The sequence below is a fragment of the Nicotiana tabacum genome, chromosome 8 (assembly GCF_000715075.1).
Source record: "Nicotiana tabacum cultivar K326 chromosome 8, ASM71507v2, whole genome shotgun sequence".
NCBI lineage: Eukaryota > Viridiplantae > Streptophyta > Magnoliopsida > Solanales > Solanaceae > Nicotiana > Nicotiana tabacum.
Genome location: NC_134087.1, coordinates 56,535,488 through 56,547,832, shown reverse-complemented (window position 1 = coordinate 56,547,832; position 12,345 = coordinate 56,535,488). Strand labels below are relative to the sequence as shown.

Genomic DNA, 12,345 nt, shown 5'->3' with positions numbered 1-12,345 from the left:
TCCAGTGATACAAGCAGGGAAAAGGAGTTTAATAAACTCAAAGAATTTTCATAAAGGAGATTCTTCATCAGGTCCGTCTATACATCTGGATGATATTCCAGAAGATGATCCATTTATTGATCATCTACAGGCATATTTGGATTCCAAAAAGCAAAGTAATACATTTGCTTCAATCGCTAGAGAAGAAGACAACGATGATATTAAGTCTTACGTAAAATTACCAAAGAAAGAAATAATATTTCTCCTAGAAAACTCTAATATTCAGCGAAAAGATGAACCATGGAAGATATTCTAGAGATATCTGATTAATGGATTATACTACCCGGGTGAATCATATAAAACCCGCACTTATTATGAGACTATTCTAATAAGTACAGGTAGTGCAGAATTCCAACACTTTTCGGGTTATAACACAAATGAGAACGTTTATAACTTCTCAAAAATCATTATCGAACAGATTATATCTGTTGAAGAATGGGGGATTTCAACAATGAAAGAAAGGCAGATAAGCCTTAATAAATCACCTATGAATTTTACTTATTGGGATTATATCCAAGCATTTGATAGAGTGCTTTATTATAACAATGAGAGGCATAAACATACTTGGTTTAGAGCATTTCAATGGTAGATTTACCTCAAATCATGAGACCATCAGAACCTTACTTAATGGGCTTAGATGTAAGACCCTTAGTGAATTTAGATGGTATAAAGATACTTTTATGAGTAGGGTTATGGAACTACCCGAGAATAAATATGAGCATTGGAAAGTTAAGTTTATAGACGGCCTCCCTTCCTTATTTTCTGAAAGGGTAAGGAAAGTATTAAGGGGTAATTACGGTAAAATTTAGTATGGTAATTATACCTATGGTAAACTTATAGGAGTGTGTACACAAGAAGGATTAAACTTGTGTAATGAGCTAAAGCTTTCTAGACAGCTTAAGATTGATAAGCTTAAAGTGAAATCCCAATTAGGTGACTTTTTTATCCAGTTCGGTTTACCCGGAACCTCTACTCAAAGTAGGAAGAAGAAGAAAAATAGATATCATAGCTATCCTAACCCGGATAGCCCGTATAAGAAAAAGAGGTCTAGATATAGGTCTAAGGAAGAGCGTGATACTAGAAAAGCGCATCGAAAATCTACTCGATTTACGAAGAATAGATTAAAGAGAGATCTCGCTGATATTAAGTGTTATAAGTGTGGAAAGTTTGGTCATATTTCTCCAAATTGCAAGCTTCAAAAGCTGAATACCTTAGAACTCGATGATGAGTTACGCGATAAGGTTTATGGCTTGTTATGCACTTCAGGATCAGAATCTGACTATTACTCTGAAACTGAATCTGAAGATGAAGTTGATTTAATTGATTTATATGATAGTGATAAAAATGTTGATACTTCTTGCACTGCTTGCAAAGGTGATATTTGTACTTGTGATGATGACGAATTTTATAAATTGCAATCACAATTTCATGATTTAAATATGAAAACTATTACATCTGAAAATGTAATAGAACTTTTAAAGGAAGTTACCGATGAAAAACTTCGTGAAAAAATTATTAATCTAGCTGCAAGTTCTAGTTCTAGTAGTTCAAAACCTTTTGAAAAATATAAGAACGAATTTGAACATTTTGCGCCTTATTCTTTGTCTGAAATTAATAAACGACTTCATAAGTCTAGTACACCTAGCAGAGATGCTTCTTTTAATGATTTAAAGGAAGAAATTGAAAATTTGAAAAAGGATATTAGGTCTCTTAATCAAATCAAATGATTTGCGATCAGCGAATTACTCAAATTGAGAATAATAATTCTCTACCTGAATTTTCGACTAAAGGAATTTCTGAATTTTCTAATAAAGGAAAAGAAATTTCTGATCTGACTGAAGAAAAATCTGATATGCTTTTAGGTATGATTCAAATTATTACTGCGCATTAATGGTATATTAAATGTACTATTTTGATCGATAATAATTTTTCTATAACTGATGTGGCCATGATTGATAGTGGTGCTGATGTAAGCTGCATTCAGGAAGGATTAATTCCAACTAAATATTTTCAAAAGACCACTCATTTGGTTAAATCCGCTTCTGGTCATGCTTTATATCACGACCCAAATCCCGGTCGTGATGGCGCCCAACACACTACGAGGCAAGCCCGACCATTATTCAACACTTAACCCAATTTATCAAAAATAGCGGAAAGAAATATCAATTAATCAAGATTAAAGTACTGAAGAATTTAACAAAATACATAATATAATCTCACTAGGACCCGGTGTCACGAATTTGAGCCTCTAGAATACAGAATATCATCCTAATACATGGTATATCCAAAGTCTGATAATGCGAAAATAAAGAGATAGGATAGGAGGGAGAAGATCAATGGCTGCGAACGCCGTGCAGCTACCTCGATACTCCCAGAAGCTGGATCTACTGAGCCTGAGATTGCCTTGGATCTGCACACAAGGTGCAGGGAGTAAAGTGAGTACTCCGACCCAGTGAGTAATAAAAGTAACTACAGTCCGAAGATAAGAAAATCCAGTAAATACACAAAGTAAGCTAAAATCCAAATATACAACAACATATGGAACTGAGCAGCTAAACAACAGTATAAATAGAAATCCATGAATGCAATGCAATGCATATGATGGTACATTCCAGTACCCACTGCAGCGTGCAGCCCGAGCCATCCATATTTATTTATCGTCGACGGCGCTCACTGGGGGTGTGTACAGACTCCGGAGGGGCTCCTACAGCCCAAGCGCAATATCTTGGTCAGTCATTGTTACCTGACCGGTCAGCCATTGTTACCTGACCAATTTATATCATACAGTGCCATTGTTGCCACTGTTCAAGTATATCATCCAGTGTCATTGTTACCACTATTTCAAGTATATCACAGTGTCATTGTTATCACTGTGTCAAGTATATCACACAGTGTCATTGTTACCACTGTTTCAAGTATATCACACAGTGTCATTGTTACCACTATTTCAAGTATATCACACAGTGTCATTGTTACCACTGTTTCAAGTCACTTTATAATCAGTCCAGAAAAAAATATAATAGCCTCTTGGGCATTTACAAAACAGAAGTTCTCAGTCCGGAATACATTTAAAAATATCATTTAAATTTTCAACACTTAGAATTATGGCTGAGTTTGCAAAACAGCATTTAAAACCTTGGACTGAAATTAAATGATATGCAAATCATGCTAAGCAGTAATATCAATCCTCGAAGGATTTTACATATCGACAAAAGGCCCCAAACATGGCATCAAGCCCCGTAATATCAATGAAGTATTTGTATCAATCACTAGTATAGTATAAACATCACACGGGATGGACCAAGTCACAATCCCCAATAGTATCCGACCCCGCACTCGCCATGCAGTGCGTGTCACACCTCAATATAGCATTACGATGTGAAAGTCCGGGGTTTCAAACCCTCTGAACAACATTTACATCTATTACTCACCTCTAACCGGCCGTAGACTAGTCTGCAATGCCCTTTCCTCTTGCATCGACCTCTTCGCGCGTCGAATCTAGTCAAAACCACAACGAATACGTCACAATAGGCTAAGGGAATATAACCCAATCGAAAAGACTCGAAAAATGTCGAAAATCCCGAAATTAGCAAAACCCGAGCCTCGGGCCCACTTCTCGAAAAATTACGAAAGTTACATCACCGGATTCCTCGTCTCGCCACGTGTCCGTACATATAAAATTTACCAAAATCGGAGTTCATTTGACCCCTCAAATCACCAAATCTTATTTACAAATCTCTAGGCCTAAATCTTCAATTTTTCTACAATTTTCATGCTCAAATCCATACATAATTGATGTACTTAACTCAAAATAGGTGGGGATAACTTACCTTCACATTGATGATGAAAATCCCCTCTTGAAGCTCCCCAAAAATCGTCCATACTTTGAAGAAATGAAGAAAAGTGAGCTAAATCCGTGTATAAAAGAATCTGACTGTGCTTCGTCGGGTTGTACCTTGCACTTGTGCTATACAAGTTGTACATCCTATTAAAATTGTTCCTTGTCGGACACTTTCTGTTTAAACACCCATAACGTCTTGTACAAATATCCAAATGACAAACGGCTTGAAGATTTAGAAACTAGACTCAAAGATCTTTAATTTGATAGGTTGTACACCACATAACTCTTTATATATCCCGAGATATGAACTTCTAAAGTGCATCGTAAATTCTGCCGAAATTGCTCCGGCAGCCCTTTTCGATCCATCGTAACTTTCTGAAATGATATCCAAATCACGAATGGTTTAACTTTCCTAAAACTAGAATGTATGGGTTACAACATTTGTGTTTTGCACTTTTTCATATTTCTTATATATTACAAGATATGAGCTTCCAAACTGGACTACTCGCAACAAAATTTCTGCAATTTTCTGCAACTTTTTCTTTTCTTTTTGGTCCGAATTTCATTCTGTTAACCTTTCGAAATCCACCCGAGGCCCTCGGGACCTTAACCAATTATATCAACATGTCCCACAATATCATTCAAACTTGTCCCAACCTTCGAAACACCCAAAATAACATCAAAACATCAAATCATCATCGGATTCAAGCCTATGAATCTCACGAACTTCCAAATTCCATTTTTGATCAAAAACCCAACCAAACCACGTCCGAATGACCTCAAAATTTGCAGACAAGTCCAAAATGACATAACTAAGCTACAACAACTCTCAGAATTCCATTCCGACCCTAGGATCAAAATCTCACCTATCAACCGAAATTCGCCAAAATACTAACTTTGTCAATTCAAGCTTAATTCTACACCGGTCATCACAAAAATATTCCGGACACACTCCTAAGTCCCAAATCACCTAACGAAGCTATCCGAACCATAAAATTTGCATTTCGAGCTCTCTAACACATAAGTCAATATTCGGTTGACTTTTCCAACTTAAGCTTCCGTAAAAGAGACTAAGTGTCTCAAACCTTACCAAAATCATTCCGGAATGATTTCAAATTTTGCACACAAGCCACATTCGACATTACGGACTAGCTCCATATTTCGGAACCGCATTCCGACCCCGATATCAAAATTTCCACTTCCGGTCGAATTTTCTCAAAAACCTTCAAATTTCTATATTTAGCCAAATGACTTCAAATTGACCTCCGGACATCCGAATTCACTTCCGATTGCGCTCCCAACTCCAGAATCATCATACGGAGCTATTCCCAGACTCGGAATCCCAAACGGACTTCTATAACACTGAAATGCCTTCCAACCCAAATTTATGAAATTCTTCTAAAGTACTAACTTTCACAATATACGCTGAAATGCTCACAGGTTACCCAAAACCAAATCCGGACATACGCCCAAGTCCGAAATCATCATACGAACATGCTGGAACTTTCAGATCCCAAATCCGAGGTCGTTTACTCAAAATTCTAATCCTAGTTCATTTATTCAATTTTAAGCTTTCAAAATGAGAATTTCCATTTAGATTTGACTCCAAACTTCCTGAATTTTAATTCTGACCATACACACAAGTCAATATACCTGAGATGAAGCCGCTCATGGCCTCAAACTGCTGAATGACGCGCCGGAGCTCAGAACGACCGGTCGGGTCGTTACAATCTCCCCCACTTAAACATACGTTCGTCCTCGAACGTGCTGAGAACTACACTGAAGTAGTCCAAAATCACTTGTTTAACACATCATGCACTTTCCCATGCTACCACTACTCCGTTGAGCACATTAGCTCGATAATTCTGTAGATATACTTATTTATTCAAGCAAATAAGCCATTAGGCCCAATTCCAACATCCTGAATTTTCCTGCCAAGCCTGTTTCCATCATACGACCACCATATCAATCTCCACACGCTGTACCCAAACATGACTGCATAACTTTGCTGAATTCACACTTTGCATCACTTACTCATAGAACCACAATAACATTCTTTAAACATAATGGTCGAAATTCCACGAATCTGATGCTCCCATTGCATCTCATGATCTACACAGGTCTTGCTCTAGTTTTTTTTTTTCAACACCGATACGACTGAAGAGATGTGCCGAAATTCATAACCAACTACTGAATCAACAGTTCATTCGATCTACACTACTGACAAGTTCCATTACCTTGTCCCAAACCAAAGAATGATCTTTGCTATATAATATACTACATATAATCAGTTTGCACTGACCCCAAATCTAGTAACCTCGTCTCACCCAGTACGAACTGCTCAGGCAATAAGCCACCTCAGACATAATCAAAAATCCCACAAGGCGCCACAATGTGCCAGTATGCTATCAATTCGAACGCGATACAAAAGGAAGGCGGACTCTAGAAGGAACTACTCAACTTGCACACTAACATAAACTTCCTCAGAAAACAGGAAAACAGAACACACAAAAGCAAATATGGGCACTGAACTGAACATCACACTGTTGCGGCGTGCAACCCGATCCAAACAACATACCCATGGCGGTGTGTCACCCGATCCACATATAGAACTCACATAAGGAGATATACGTCGAGCTGAATAGCTAATCACATCAAAATACCGAATATCGGTCATAAACACACTAAGGTGCATAATATCATTCCCAAGGAAAGATATAGCGCTATAGGCTACAAACTCAAGCACAACTGAGGTGCGATACATGATCTAAGTCTCATCATGCTCATATAACATCACCGCTGAGCGGAACCTCAACACATAAGGAATTTACCAAGCCGTCTCACAACTCATACGGTGCAATATATCTTTACATGAATTAACTGACCACGAAATAAGACTGCGACTATCCTTCCATAAAGAGCGCATTGCTGAAATAAACACAACTGGCCTGACGTAAGGCTCACTTCCACATTTAAATCTATCCACCGACCACAAGTCGATCCTGATCGTGCCAAGCTAGGCCAATAATCTTTCACAGGTCCATAACCCAATAAACAGAGTGCCCTCCTGGCATAAATTCTCAAATGGATGATATTACCAAAATCCTCATACTTGGTTTAAATTTCTAATTAATCAAGTGACTACATGTCACACTTATACAATATTCATGTGGGACAAGCTCCTACCATCTTCCGAAATAATTAACGGGTCTGCACATCCAAACCACCAGTTGCACTAACGCTGAAAAGCGATCAAGAATCCCTAACCAGGATGCAAAGCCTTTCTCACAGAACACCGACCTCAGGTGATACTGACGTCAATACCCATCTTACTCAAAACACTGAAACTCATATACTGCTCATCCGAGATCGTGACATCATAGTCATTGACCAAACTGCAACCTTGGTCCTTACTTCAAATTCCATACCACTCACTGCACCTCACGTGCCAATATACGATAGACGCGATTTCCATCACAACTCTGGAACCGCTGATAGGCTAATACTTCATCACATAAGACTTTCCATTTAACTCACTTCAGGAGAACTATAGCAGCATACAGACGAATCCTCATAATCGTTGAATATGCCAATCTCTAAGTAGTTGTCCAAGCCACCATAACACTTTCTAGGATCCGCCTACTCATAATAGGCCCTAACAAAAGCATGCTTCAGATTAACATCAATCACTGCGGCCAACAAGCCTCACATGCATAACTCGATCACGCTAGACGAACCGATCACTGACACCAATATACCAACTCAACTATGGCTAATCAATCTACTTCCTTCCAATTTATCCTTGATTGCCTTAGAAATAATAATATCTCCCTTTAACACCTAACGTATTTCAACCAAACTCACCCCGAGTAACCTTAAATCACGAGACCATGCTGTCTCAAATACCATGACCATTTCATGTCTCTCAAATGCTGCACCGCAAGTCAAAACATCATAGAACATTCTGTGCCTTTCTTTATAAGTTGCTTCAAAAGCTTGACTCTTAACCGTACTTATAGACTCAAAATCATTAGGCACCACACTTTACCTCTTGAATTAACTAGGACCGCTATTGAGAGCCACCCAGCTCTGACTTGGCCCCGAATGCAACCAACTCTACTGAATTTTATAACATATGAATACCCTCTCGATAAAGCACCTAGAGGGATCACTTCCCTCGAAGCCTGCACCTATACGAGGCATAAATCATGAATCTTCCCTCAAGTCTGAACATGAGCCAATAAGGCTAACCATAGCATGCATCCAACAATTCATTTACTCAAATTACCACTCATGGTCCTTTTCCGTAGCTGCAATAACCCACCAATACGCCAATAACCAGAATTCACGCAGGTAATAAACCGTGCAATCAGCTAATCAACAGCAAGCTCCCCAACTTGGCTCGAAGCCATAGATCACAACACATATACTCTATTGTTGTCGTAATATCATGGTGAGATTAAACTCACTCCATCATAAGCTCGTGGAAACACGAATCATCTGGAATTTTAACTCTTCTGCAATTCTTGCATTTACTCACACAACAGTAAAGCCCATTCTCTTGGCGACCAATTTTTTTTTTTTTTTAAGTCCTAAATTTTTCAAAAATTTCGGCAGAGCCTCCTTTGTAATTGGTCCTATCCACCTGCCAGAGAATCACCAAAACCATCTTAACAACTCATCCACAACTTGACAAAGCATCACAATGCATATCAATTACATAAATCTGAATTGATACATGGACATGCGTTGCACCTATTTGAATCATAACACATAGAAAATACCCTTCAACCCTCCATTATTGGGCTATTCAACCAAGTAGGAACATATTCTTCCTTTAATATTGTCGACCTTCAAGGTGGTCTCCTTGACTCAACGATTTCGTCATAATACATTTACGGAAGCGATCTCAGCTCCCAAACTTATCTAACTAGGAGACACGAAAAATATTCTTCACGCGCCCATAACTCGGGCTACTCAACAAATCACAATAAGAAACGAATCACTTAACAGTTCATCTACTATCCAGTAGGCTTCTTCGCCACTACCAAGTCGTACAATATACCTCGCAACACTAACATATTCATCACGTGGATATCCAACCGCCATTCCGGCTAACAAGGACAATAATGAACATATGAGTTCAAAACACTTGCTCACAAAATCAGCACCTCGGTGCTCAAGGCATTGGCAAAGATTTGGCCTCAAGTCCTCCAAACTGGTCTAACTTCAAACTCAGAGAGATTACACTTCGCCCCTCGATCGGGGAATCAAAAGCCATCGAGACACATCTGATACTGAGTGCCCGTTGGTGCTTACGATCACGCGGAAGGAATTTCAAAAGTTTTTTTTCAAGCTGAATCAAGGACACACGATAAGAATTCAAGAATGTGAAGTTTTCCTAAAGGTTCGGCAGCCTCTCGAGGATAAGTACAGACGTCTCCGTACCGATCCGCGAGACTCTACTAAACCGGCTCATGACTCGCGAGACCAAGTAACCTAGGCTCTGATACCAACTTTGTCACGACCCAAATCCCGGTCGTGATGGCGCCCAACACACTACTAGGCAAGCCCGACCATTATTCAACACTTAACCCAATTTATCAAAAATAGCGGAAAGAAATATCAATTAAGCAAGATTAAAGTACTGAAGAATTTAACAAAATACACAATATAATCTCACTAGGACCCGGTGTCACGAATTTGAGCCTCTAGAATACAAAATATCATCCTAATACATGGTATATCCAAAGTCTGATAATGCGAAAATAAAGAGATAGGATAGGAGGGAGAAGATCAATGGCTGCGAACGCCGTGCAGCTACCTCGATACTCCCAGAAGCTGGATCTACTGAGCCTGAGACTGCCTTGGATCTGCACACAAGGTGCAGGGAGTAAAGTGAGTACTCTGACCCAGTGAGTAATAAAAGTAACTACAGTCCGAAGATAAGAAAATCCAGTAAATACACAAAGTAAGCTAAAATCCAAATATACAGCAACATATGGAACTGAGCAGCTAAACAACAGTATAAATAGAAATCCATGAATGCAATGCAATGCATATGATGGTACATTCCAGTACCCACTGCAGCGTGCAATCCGAGCCATCCATATTTATTTATCGTCGACGGCGCTCACTAGGGGTGTGTACAGACTCCGGAGGGGCTCCTACAGCCCAAGCGCAATATCTTGGTCAGTCATTGTTACCTGACCGGTCAGCCATTGTTACCTGACCAATTTATATCATACAGTGCCATTGTTGCCACTGTTCAAGTATATCATCCAGTGTCATTGTTACCACTGTTTCAAGTATATCACATAGTGTCATTGTTACCACTGTTTCAAATATATCACACAGTGTCATTGTTACCACTGTTTCAAGTATATCACACAGTGTCATTGTTACCACTATTTCAAGTCACTTTATAATCAGTCCAAAAAATAATATAATAGCCTCTTGGGCATTTACAAAACAGAAGTTCCCAGTCCGGAATACATTTAAAAATATCATTTAAATTTTCAACACTTAGAATTATGGCTGAGTTTGCAAAACACCATTTAAAACCTTGGATTGAAATTAAATAATATGCAAATCATGCTAAGCAGTAATATCAATCCTCGAAGGATTTTACAAATCGGCAAAAGGCCCCAAACATGGCATCAAGCCCCGTAATATCAATGAAGTATGTGTATCAATCACCAGTATAGTATAAACATCACACCGGATGGACCAAGTCACAATCCCCAATAGTATCCGACCCTGCACTCGCCATGGAGTGTGTGTCACGCCTCAATATAGCGTTACGATGTGAAAGTCCGGGGTTTCAAACCCTCAGAACAACATTTACATCTATTACTCACCTCTAACCGGCCGTAAACTAGTCCGCAATGCCCTTTCCTCTTGAATCGACCTCTTCGCGCGTCGAATCTAGTCAAAACCACAACGAATACGTCACAATAGGCTAAGGGAATATAACCCAATCGAAAAGACTCGAAAAATATCGAAAATCCCGAAATTAGCAAAACCCGAGCCCCGGGCCCACTTCTCGAAAAATTACGAAAGTCACATCACCGGATTCCTCGTCTCGCCACGAGTCCGTACATATAAAATTTACCAAAATCGGAGTTCATTTGACCCCTCAAATCACCAAATCTTATTTTCAAATCCCTAGGCCTAAATCCTCAATTTTTCTACAATTTTCATGCTCAAATCCATACATAATTGATGTACTTAACTCAAAATAGGTGGGGATAACTTACCTTCACATTGATGATGAAAATTCCCTCTTGAAGCTCCCCAAAAATCGTCCATACTTTGAAGAAATGAAGAAAAGTGAGCTAAATCCGTGTATAAAAGAATCTGACTGTGCTTCGTCGAGTTGTACCTTGCACTTGTGCTCTACAAGTTGTACATCCTATTAAAATTGTTCCTTGTCGGACACTTTCTATTTAAATACCCATAACGTCTTGTATAAATATCCGAATGACAAACGGTTTGAAGATTTAGAAACTAGACTCAAATATCTTTAATTTGATAGGTTGTACACCACATAACTCTTTATATATCCCGAGATATGAGCTTCTAAAGTGCATCGTAAATTCTGCCGAAATTGCTCCGGCAGCCCTTTTCGATCTATCGCAACTTTCTGAGATGATATCCAAATCACGAATGGTTTAACTTTCCGAAAACTAGAATGTATGGGTTACAACTTTTGTGTTATGCAATTTTTCAGATTTCTTATATATTACATGTTATGAGCTTCCAAACTGGACTACTCGCAGCAGAATTTCTGCAATTTTCTGCAACTTTTTTTTTCTTTTTTGTCCGAATTTCATTCCGTTAACCTTCCGAAATCCACCCGAGGCCCTCGGGACCTTAACCAATTATATCAACATGTCCCACAATATCATTCAAACTTGTCTCAACCTTCGAAACACCCAAAATAACATCAAAACATCAAATCATCATCGGATTCAAGCCTATGAATCTCACGAACTTCCAAATTCCATTTTTGATCAAAATCCCAACCAAACCACATCCGAATGACCTCAAATTTTGCAGAAAAGTCCAAAATGACATAACGAAGCTACAACAACTCTCAGAATTCCATTCCGACCCTCGGATCAAAATCTCACCTATCAACCGGAATTCGCCAAAATACTAACTTTTCCAATTCAAGCTTAATTCTACACCGGTCATCACAAAAATATTCCGGACATACTCCTAAGTCCCAAATCACCTAACGAAGCTATCCGAACCATAAAATTTGCATTTCAAGCTCTCTAACACATAAGTCAATATTCGGTTGACTTTTCCATCTTAAACTTTTGTAAAAGAGACTAAGTGTCTCAAACCATACCAAAATTATTCCGGAATGACTTCAAATTTTGCACACAAGTCACATTCGACATTACGGACTTGCCCCATCTTTTGGAACTGCATTCCGACCCCGATATCAAAATTTC

General features: G+C 38.8%; 2 long non-coding RNA genes across 2 annotated transcripts; both read right to left on the bottom strand.

The window, feature by feature from the left end:
• Positions 1–2,231: 2,231 nt before the first annotated feature.
• Positions 2,232–4,086, bottom strand: LOC142163569 (uncharacterized). Its single transcript, XR_012694513.1, has 3 exons — positions 3,870–4,086; positions 3,471–3,537; positions 2,232–2,449 (listed from the first exon to the last, which is right to left on the bottom strand). It is a non-coding gene; the product is annotated as an uncharacterized LOC142163569 (long non-coding RNA).
• Positions 4,087–9,498: 5,412 nt separating this feature from the next.
• Positions 9,499–11,217, bottom strand: LOC142163568 (uncharacterized). Its single transcript, XR_012694512.1, has 3 exons — positions 11,140–11,217; positions 10,741–10,807; positions 9,499–9,753 (listed from the first exon to the last, which is right to left on the bottom strand). It is a non-coding gene; the product is annotated as an uncharacterized LOC142163568 (long non-coding RNA).
• Between the last annotated feature and the right edge of the window lie 1,128 nt (positions 11,218–12,345).